Source organism: Balaenoptera physalus, assembly GCF_965194825.1.
Source record: "Balaenoptera physalus genome assembly, chromosome: 11".
Classification (NCBI taxonomy): domain Eukaryota; kingdom Metazoa; phylum Chordata; class Mammalia; order Artiodactyla; family Balaenopteridae; genus Balaenoptera; species Balaenoptera physalus.
This window is the reverse complement of record NC_138896.1, coordinates 43,480,756-43,492,071: the sequence shown is the minus strand read 5'-3', so window position 1 is coordinate 43,492,071 and position 11,316 is coordinate 43,480,756.

The following is an 11,316-nucleotide window of genomic DNA, read 5'->3' as shown; positions in this document are numbered from 1 at the left end:
AACCTCTGTCCCTATGGATGCCTTGTCCTTGTTCCTATGAAAGGACGATGTTACATTTAGTATTTTCATCCTAGTTCCTCTCCCCTGATCATTACTTAATTCCAGAAACAGCTCCCTCTGGATACTGCAGTGTAATTGCATCTAAGTGGTCATTGTCCAGGGACCAGATCAGACTTGTGAATCTGCAAAGAATTCAGCACGCATTCAGAGGGTACTATGTGGTCACAGGGCTTGCTTCTCTACCACATTGAGATGACCGAAGCCTCTCAGTCCTTCTATAGATTCAGACAAAATATGGGAGACAAGCCAAGGATGGGGGAATATTGAAAGACCCCCTTTCCCCATCAGAGTCTGAGTCACCAGTTAAAAATTATATCAAACAGAAGATACTATCATACCATTTCAAAAAAACCTTTTGAAAGTGTTTGAAAGAGTCAAATTTTCTCTATTCTCTTCTACTTAGCTTGGTGTGGACATTTTTTGTTAGTTTTTTTGAATAGTATAATAAATTTTCAGCACACAAAATAAATTTCTAGTTAAAGATGTAGTTGAGTGCCATCTTTCTTATTCTGTCTGAACAGTATTAATATGAACTGGTAAATACAATGATGTAGGTGCCAAATTTCAGTGAACAGAAGTAAAGCAATTCCACCAGTATGTTAAATAGCTAGAAAATATTTCTGAAGAAATACCTGAATTCTGAAGTAACAACTTTATTTCTGTAACAGTAAATTTGAGACTATTTATTGTCACACTTACTCAGAACAAAATCTGTTATACATATTCCTTAATACCCCTGATGAATATCCTCTTGCAGAAGTACATATGACGTACCAATACAGCTAGCATAGGAGTCACACAGGGTCATTTGTAACAATAAATAGGAGGCAGAGAGACAGAAAAGTATATTTTGCTTACAGTAAATTAGAGTAATCATCCACCTCTCCTTCTTTCGTCTAGGGTGTACTGAGGGTGGGTGGGAGGGGCTCTTACATTTTTCTTCCGAGCTAAGCCACGCCCTAGTCTCATCGGTCCATCCATACTGCTCTTAGCTGCATCATGGAAAACTTTTTACTTTATGACTGGTAACTGCCTGGAGTCTTCAGACCCAGGTCCCTAAATACATACTACTCTTCCCCAGAAGAAGGAGCAGAGAATCTGTTGTGGGGTAGAGTGCCTTCAATTTCCGACCTTGTCCCTTTCTCTACATCACCACCACTCAACCTATAATTTTATCAGACTTTTCTCCAAATTTAGTGACAGGATTGATTTGCCTGAGGACTCATCACCTTTTCATCACTGCACCTTAATCAATCAAGAGATGAATGATTCCAAAGCTCCATGTGATTCGTCATTAAAACTCACGTCCTCCTGAATGGCACTGGGAGTGCTGGGCTTGGTCCTTCTACATCTCACCAGGGGACCTGGAATTCTTCTGATACCAGTGACAGCTCTCCACTGGTGTGGTTTATTCTCTGCATAGTCTGGAAAATAACTGTAGACCCTCTTCACACTCCCCTCTCCTAAAGATAAGTATTCATTCTCACGGCAGCAGAGTTTAATTCTATAGTCAAGAAATAAAATTATCTTTCTAACTGCTTCATCCTTTAAAGTATCCCCCACATGGTATGAGTTCATCCACCTTGAAGAATGGGTGATAAGGGAAGTGCATAATGTAAACTTTTCATTTAAGCTTTCGAAAAATGATTGAGTTCATAAAATGAACATTTCTTAAGCACCAATAATCTACAGGCACCGGCTTCTAAAGCAGAAAACCTTGGTGCAAAGCTCTTGTCGAGTACACTCCCAACCTCCTGTCCTTGGTGCAGCACTCAGGATGCCACATTGTAATTACCTGTTTACTTGCACGAATTTTCCTTCAGATTATGTGCATCCTGAAGGTGGGGATGTTCTTTTCTCTCTCTTGTCACCAGCATTTAGCACAGTGTGTATTACACAGTGTACATATTGTGTACACCATTAGCACATTTAAGAGTAGTTGCTTAATATGTATTTTTGAATGAATGATTATAAATCTCATAAGAAGATCATTGACGTTTTAGAGAGAAAAACAGATATCTATCCATGTAACTAGTTTAAAATTGTGTGGAGGGATAATACATTGAGAGGTTGTTTTGTGGTTTATTTTTGTTGCCATGGAGAGAGAAAAGCATGCCAGGTACATTTTCCCCCTTGGAAGAGACCCAAGGTGTCTATATAGACCTGTGTTCTGAATTCTAGGCTCCTTTTTAGTGGGATGGAAAACAAGAGTTCCTTTGTGTTTCTCAAAATTCCTTGATGATAATCCCTACACAGATTGTATCTTGGAGGTTGAAGCCCACTGAGAAACTCACGCCAGGAATTGATTAAGTGGAGCGTACTTGATCCAGGAGGGCAAGACCTGGGCTCCTCTCTCTCAGGGCCGTGGAGGGATAGATGTATCCAATGCCTGGGGAGGCTGCACCCTCAGCTATGGTCCCAGAGCTCAAGATGTCTTCTTAGTGTGGAAGGACTTTCTCAGTGAAGAGAAGACGACGCTTGTCTGCCCAATCTAAGTCCCTACAAGCAAGTCCCTTATAACCTCAGCAGTTCTGTAGTCATGGTTTATATTGGGATTGGCTGGCAATTGAGGGGTTGCAAGCAAATTTAATGTGCTGCATATTGTTCTAGAATAATCCAACCTTATGAACGACAGATGGACAGATGAAGTGATTGAGGAGACAGCCGTGAACAATTCATTTTTTCCAGGGACTTAAGTGTGGGAGGGAGGGATATGAAACTTAGAAGGAATCTGTAAGCGTTGATTAGAAATAGAAGGGGAAAAGAGCATAAGCAAAAGTGAGGAAGTAAGAAAATGTATGTTGGAAGAAAAGCAGTTTGTTGGGTGTGACTACCGCAGTGCTTACTGATATTTCCTGGGCATGAGAACAACACTTACTGTTCTTATATATGGTGCATATGCCAAGGACCTAACTGAAATAGCCTGAATCAGTGAGTCTCTAGTGGGCTCTATTATGTGGATATGGAAGAAGTTCTACAGGTGTGTTTGATGCACTCAAACAGGTGAGAAACATAGGGATAGAGGTGGAATTATCAGGAAAGAATCATGGAACATTAGCCAGAATCTAGATAGAACTGGATTTTGAAGAATGTTAAACAACTCGCTCAAAAGTTTGGATTCTGAATGAAGGGAATTATATCGTCCTCTGTGTATTGCATATATTTTATTATATTGGCATGTGCCATTTTTGTATTTTATATTGTTACTCTTTTTATCATTTATCAAAACTGCCCTCCTTCCTTCCATCCTTCCTTCGTTTAACAAACACATTTTGAGCACCTATCACGGGTTAGACACAGATGTATGGATGTGGATATAAAATAAATAATCCCTGATTTCAGGAAGTTCTTAGTATGGTTCTCTTAATACTTTACTAGACTTTTAGTAAAAAGTGAACCATTGCTTTACAATTTAGAATTTATATCAACCAATTATAGGGAAGCGTAACCTATTTCCAGCAAAAATCCATGTTTTCCCACAAAGACATTGAACATTTTTACTTCTGAAAGCAAAATTCTGCCTTTCACAGATATTTTAAGGAGGAAAATACTAACCTGATTAAATCATAAGATCATTGTCATGAAATTCTAAATGAAACTTTAAAATCCTTACTAACCTGGCTGGCCTTTCTAATTTAAATATTTACTATGCATAATGAATATCTTTAAGAAATTTCACTCTTATTAGGCTCTTAAAGAGTGGTGTTTTAATTATATGACTAATACTACTTTTTGTTTTTAAAAATCTATTTTATATGACATTAAAGAAGCTGCACAGCAACTTTTAAAAATTAAAAATAAAAGAGTGGTGATTGAAGTAGTTTTTGACAGTGCCTTGTTCTACATAACCTGATATATTCAGTGTGTGTGTGTGTGTGTGTGCGTGCGTGCGCACACACTTCCGGGTAGAACTACGGTTTCAAATAATTAAGGCTTTAGATTCGGACCTCAGAAAATAACTTAACTCTATACTCTGACACTTCCTCCTGTGGTAGGTTAATCTTCTATAACTTCATTTTGAAAAGTTGTGTTATGGTTATTCCAAAACTCCTTCACATAGAAATATCTCAAAAGAATAAAACATTAATCATAAGAGAACTGAAAGAACACATTTCTTCCCTCATGAACATGTTGGTCAGTCATGAAAAAGCCAAAGAAATATATTTCATAAAATGCTGAAATGACATATGGAAAATATGTGAGACTAAAACTACCACACAATTGAAGGTAAATGCCCCCATTTCTTTGTATCGTGAGCATGACCTTCAGTGTACAGAAGATACCTGTTTTGATGGTGGTTTTCCCGTAGGAAGGAACACTGTGTGGCCTGTGTTCTACTTAACGAGAAGCACCAGAGGCCTTCCCAGATGTTCCACAGCCCAAGCCCAGCAGCGGGCTGACATCAGATGTGCGGGCAAGGCCACCTGCTGGATCCACTCCTGGCTCCATGGGAGATTTGCATTCCTGTGGCCTGTTGCTCTGCAGGACCCCTCTCAGCACCTCCCAGTCCCCTAGCCTGGTTAATACCACGGAAGCCTTCCAGCCATGAAGTCTCTTTTCTGTATTAATATCAGCTCACAAGAGCGAGGGTTTCTTGCCATGATTTCTTTGCTTAGAGTATGATGTTTTTACTTCATTGAGGCCACATAAAAGGAAATGCTTTTCTATGGGCTGGATTAAGAAAAAAATAAATGTCTTCTTGCCTAAAATCATGAACAGATAGTTTGTTCTCTTGTGAAGATAATGCTCCTCATTTTAATCTGCAAATAGTGTGTTAGACCAAAAATATAAATCTTGACGATATTAATATCCATAAAATGTTTCGATTTTATTGCATATATATATATATATATATATATTTTTTTTTTTTTTGGCCAACAGAGTAAGTCACTTGAGTGTGTTAAGATCAGACAGCAAAGGTGGTGATGGGATTCCTCTATAAACCTAAGACATTTCAGGTTTCAGAGAGGAGACATTGCAGGCGGCAACAGAGGTGAGAGGATGATTCATAACACTGCAGTGCAGACTGTATTGAGAACACAATGAGAAAGAGGATGCTGTCATCAAAGGAACTTGCCAAAGAGTGGATTTTAAAATTCTTTTAAGAACAGAAAAGCTAGTGGGAATGTATGTAGGTAGATTTGGTGCATTACCCATGAGAAATTGAAACAACGGCTTACACCAAGCACTAGTGTCAGAGGTACTGACATTATTTATAGGATGCATCTTTATTGTTTCTGTTGAATAGTTAAGGCTTCATATTAAATTGGAAAATTTATATTTACTTCTGTACTTATAGGTTAAAATACAATATATCTAACTCTTAAACTACCTAAAGCATTTTGCATATATCTTTCTGGGTTTAAGGTACAATTATTTAAATTGAATCGACATTTTTTAAGATACAACAAGTAATTCATAAGGGAAAGCTTCCACATATTTGGGGTTTTCTAATGTGTCAATAGGTTTCCATATACAAGCCACTTAACATGGATTGAGAATTCATAGAGGATAAAAGACGGAAATTCCGCACAGCATTTAAACCTAGTTTGGATCTTGATTTTCAATAATGTCATCTGTGACCTAAACAAGCATAGGTGTTCTAATAGAAACATGGTGTAATAAATTTAATACTTTATACTATGTTTATGGTATTGTTTTTAAAATAATCACTGCCGTTTTTTCCAAAGATAAGTCATTGAACTTTACCTGTAATGGGGTAATATTTAAAATTTTAATATAATTGAAAATGTTATTATTTATATTTATTACATAGAACACTATGATATTTTCATTTATTTATTTATTTTTTTAACATCTTTATTAGAGTATAATTGCTTTACAATGGTGTGTCAGTTTCTGCTTTATAACAAAGTGAATCAGTTATACATATACATATGTCCACATATCTCTTCCCTCTTACATCTCCCTCCCTCCCACCCCTCTAGGTGGTCACAAAGCACAGAGCTGATCTCCCTGTGCTATGTGGCTGCTTCCCACTAGCTATCTAGTTTACATTTGGTGGTGTATATATGTCCATGTCACTCTCTCACTTTGTCCCAGCTTACACTTCCCCCTCCCCATATCCTCAAGTCCATTCTCTAGTAGGTCTGCATCTTTATTCCTGTCTTGCCCCTAGGTTCTTCTGATCTTTTTTTTTTTTTTTTAGATTCCATATATATGTGTTAGTATACGGTATTTGTTTTTCTCTTTCTGACTTACTTCACTCTGTATGACAGACTCTAGGTCCATCCACCTCACTACAAATAACTCAATTTTGTTTCTTTGTATGGCTGAGTAATATTCCATTGTATATATTTGCCACATATTCTTTATCCATTCATCTCTTGATGGACACTTAGGTTGCTTCCATCTCCTGGTTATTGTAAATAGAGCTGCAATGAACATTTTGGTACATGACTCTTTTTGAATTATGGTTTTGTCAGGGTATATGTCCAGTAGTGGGATTACTATGTTGTATGGTAGTTCTATTTGTAGTTTTTTAAGGAACCTCCATACTGTTCTCCATAGTGGCTGTATCAATTTACATTCCCACCAACAGTGCAAGAGTGTTCCCTTTTCTCCACACCCTCTCCAGCATTTATTGTTTCTAGATTTTTTGATGATGGCCCTTCTGACTGGGGTGAGATGATATCTCATTGTAGTTTTGATTTGCATTTCTCTAATGATTAATGATGTTGAGCATTCTTTCATGTGTTTGTTGGCAATCTGTATATCTTCTTTGGAGAAATGTCTATTTAGGTCTTCTGCCCATTTTTGGATTGGGTTGTATGTTTTTTTGATATTGAGCTGCATTAGTTGCTTGTATGTTTTAGGAGATTAATCCTTTGTCAGTTGCCTCATTTGCAAATATTTTCTCCCAATCTGAGGGTTGTCTTTTCGTTTTGCTTATGGTTTCCTTTGCTGTGCAAAATCTTTTAAGTTTCATTAGGTCCCTTTTGTTTACTTCTGTTTTTATTTCCATTTCTCTAGGAGCTGGGTCAAAAAGGATCTTGCTGTGATTTATGTCATAGAGTGTTCTGCCTATGTTTTCCTCTAAGAGTTTGATGGTGTCTGACCTTACATTTAGGTCTTTAATCCATTTTGAGTTTATTTTTGTGTATGGTGTTAGGGAGTGTTCTAATTTCATTCTTTTACATGTAGCTATTGTTTTCCCAGCACCAATTATTGAAGAGGCTGTCTTTTCTCCACTGTATATTCTTGCCTCCTTTATCAAAGATAAGGTGACCATATGTGCATGGGTTTATGTCTGGGCTTTCTATCCTGTTCCATTGATCTATACTTCTGTTTTTGTGCCAGTATCATACAGTGGATTACTGTAGCTTTGTAGTATAGTCTGAAGTCAGGGAGCCTGATTCCTACAGCTCCGTTTTTCCTTCTCCAGATTGCTTTGGCTATTCGGGGTCTTTTGTGTTTCCATACAAATTGTGAAATTTTTTGTTCTAGTTCTGTGAAAAATGCCAGTGGTAGTTTGATAGGGATTGCATTGAACCTGTAGATTGCTTTGGGTAGTAGAGTCATTTTCACAATGTTGATTCTTCCAATCCAAGAACATGGTATGTCTCTCCATCTATTTGTATCATCTTTAATTTCTTTCATCAGTGTCTTATAATTTTCTGCATACAGGTCTTTTGTCTCCTTAGGTAGGTTTATTCCTAGATATTTTATTCTTTTTGTTGCAGTGGTAAATGGGAGTGTTTTCTTAATTTCACTTTCAGATTTTTCATCATTAGTGTATAGGAATGCAAGAGATTTCTGTGCATTAATTTTGTATTTTGCTACTTCACCAAATGTATTGGTTAGCTCTAGTAGTTTTCTGGTAGCATCTTTAGGATTCTCTATGTATAGTATGATGTCATCTGCAAACAGTGACAGGTTTACTTCTTCTTTTCCCATTTGGATTCCTTTTATTTCTTTTTCTTATCTGATTGCTGTGGCTAAGACTTCCAAAACTATGTTGAATAATAGTAGTGAGAGTGGGCAACCTTGTCTTGTTCTTGATCTTAGTGGAAATGGCTACAGTTTTTCACCATCGAGGACGATGTGGACTGTGGGTTTATCATATATGGACTTTATTATGTTGAGGAAAGTTCCCTCTATGCCTACTTTCTGGAGGGTTTTTATCATAAATGGGTGTTGAATTTTGTCAAAAGCTTTCTCTGCATCTATTGAGATGATCATATGGTTTTTCTCCTTCAATTTGTTAACATGGTGTATCACGTTGATTGATTTGCATATATGGAAGAATCCTTGCATTCTTGGGATAAACCCCACCTGATCATAGTGTATGATTCTTTTAATGTGCTGTTGGATTCTGTTTGCTAATATTTTGTTGAGGATTTTTGCATCTATGTTCATCAGTGATATTGGCCTGTAGTTTTCTTTCTTTGTGACATCTTTGTCTGCTTTTGGTATCAGAGTGATGGTGGCCTCATAGAATGAGTTGGGAGTGTTCCTCCCTCTGCTATATTTTGGAAGAATTTGAGAAGGATACGTGTTAGCTCTTCTCTAAATGTTTGATAGAATTCACCTGTGAAGCCATCTGGTCCTGGGCTTTTGTTTGTTGGAAGATTTCTAATCACAGGTTTAATTTCAGTGCTTGTGATTGGTCTGTTCATATTTTCTATTTCTTCCTGGTTCATTCTCGGAAGGTTGTGCATTTCTAAGAATTTGTCCATTTCTTCCAGGTTGTCCATTTTATTGGCATATAGTTGCTTGTAGTAATATCTCATGATCCTTTGTATTTCTGCAGTGTCACTTGTTACTTCTTTTTCATTTCTAATTCTATTGATTTGAGTTTTCTCCCTTTTTTTCTTGATAAATCTGGCTAATGGTTTATCAATTTTGTTTATTTTCTCAAAGAACCAGGTTTTAGTTTTATTGATCTTTGCTATCGTTTTCTTCATTTTTTTTTTCATTTATTTCTGATCTGATCTTTATGATTTCTTTCCTTCAGCTAAATATGGGGGTGTTTTGTTCTTCTTTCTCTAATTGCTTTAGGTGTAAGTTTAAGTTGTTTATTTGAGATGTTTCTTTTTTCTTAAGGTAGGCTTCTATAGCTGTAAACTTCCCTCTTAGAACTGTTTTGCTGCATCCCATAGGTTTTGGGTCATTGTGTTTTCACTGTCATTTGTTTCTAGGTATTTTTTGATTTTCTCTTTGATTTTTTCAGTGATCCCTTGGTGATTAAGTAGTGTGTTGTTTAGCCTCCATGTGTTTGTATTTCTTACAGATTTTTTCCTGTAATTGTTATCTAGTCTCTTATCGTTGTGGTCGGAAAAGATACTTGATACACTTTCAATTTTCTTAAATTTACCAAGGCTTGATTTGTGACCCAAGATATGATCTATCTTGGAGAATGTTCCATGAGCACTTGAGAAGAATGTGTATTCTGCTGTTTTTGGCTGGAATGTCCTATAAATATCAATTACGTCCATCCTGTTTGATGTATCATTTAAACCTTGTGTTTCCTTATTTATTTTCATTTTGGATGATCTGTCCATTGGTGAAAGTGGGGTGTTAAAGTCCCCTACTATGATTGTGTTGCTGTCGATTTCCCCTTTTATGGCTGTTAGTATTTGCCTTATGTGTTGAGGTGCTCCTATGTTGGGTGCATAAATATTTCCAAATGTTATATCTTTTTCTTGGATTGATCCCTCAATAATTATGTAGGGTCCTTCTTTGTCTCTTTTAATAGTCTTTGTTTTAAAGTCTATTTTGTCTGATATGAGAATTGTTACTCCAGCTTTTTTTTGATTTCCATTTGCATGGGATAACTTTTTCCATCCCCTCACTTTCAGTCTGTATGTGTCCCTAGGTCTGAAGTGGGTCTCTTGTAGACAGCATATATATGGGTCTTGTTTTTGTATCCATTCAGCCAGTCTATGTCTTTTGGGTGGAGCATTTAATCCATTTACGTTTAAGGTAATTATCGATATGTATGTTCCTATTACCATTTTCTTAATTGTTTTGGGTTTGTTTTTGTAGGTCTTTACCTTCTCTTGTGTTTCCTGAATAGAGAAGTTCCTTTAGCATTTGTTGTAAAGCTGGCTTGGTGGTACTGAATTCTCTTAGCTTTTGCTTGTCTGTAAAGCTTTTAATTTCTCAGTCAAATCTGAATGAGATCCTTGGTGGGTAGAGTAATCTTGGTTGTAGGTTTTTCTCTTTCATCACTTTAAACATGTCCTGCCACTCCCTTCTGGCTTGCAGAGTTTCTGCTCAAGATCAGCTGTTAACCTTATGGAGATTCCCTTATGTGTTACTTGTTGTTTTTCCCTTGCTGCTTTTAATTTTTGTTCTTTGTATTTAATTTTTGATAGTTTGATTAATATGTGTCTTGGCATGTTTCTCCTTGGATTTATCCTGTATAGGACTCTCTGTGCTTCCTGGAGTTGATTAAGTATTTCCTTTCCCATATTAGGGAAGTTTTCAACTATAATCTCTTCAAATATTTTCTCAGTCCCTTTCCTCTCTTCTTTTTCTGGGACCCCTATAATTCGAATGTTGGTGCATTTAATGTTGTCCCAGAGGTCTCTGAGACTGTCCTCAATTCTTTTCATTCATTTTTCTTTATTCTGCTCTGCAGTAGTTATTTCCACTATTTTATCTTCCAGGTCACTTATCCGTTCTTCTGTGTCAGTTATTCTGCTATTGATCCCTTCTAGAGAATTTTAAATTTCATTTATTGTGTTGTTCATCTCTGTTTGTTTGCTCTTTAATTCTTCTAGGTCCTTGTTAAACGTTTCTTGTATTTTCTCCATTCTATTTCCAAGATTTTGGATCATCTTTACTATCATTATTCTGAATTCTTTTTCAGGTAGACTGCCTATTTCCTCTTCATTTGTTAGTTCTGGTGGGTTTTTGCCTTGCTCCTTCATCTGCTGTGTGATTCTCTGTCTTCTCATTTCGCTTAACTCACTGTTTGGGGTCTCCTTTTCACAGGCTGCAGGTTTGCAGTTTCTGTTGTTTTTGGTGTCTGTCCCCAGTGGCTGAAGTTGGTTCAGTGGGTTGTGTAGGCTTCTTGGTGGAAGGGACTAATTCCTGTGTTCTGGTGGATGAGGCTGGATCTTGTCTTTCTGGTGGGCAGGTCCACGTCTGGTGGTGTGTTTTGGGGTGTCTGTGGCCTTATTATGATTTTAGGCAGCCTCTCTGCTAATGGATGGGGTTGTTTTCTTGTCTTGTTAGTTGTTTGGCATAGGTTGTCCTGCACCGTAGCTTGTTGGTCATTGAGTGGGG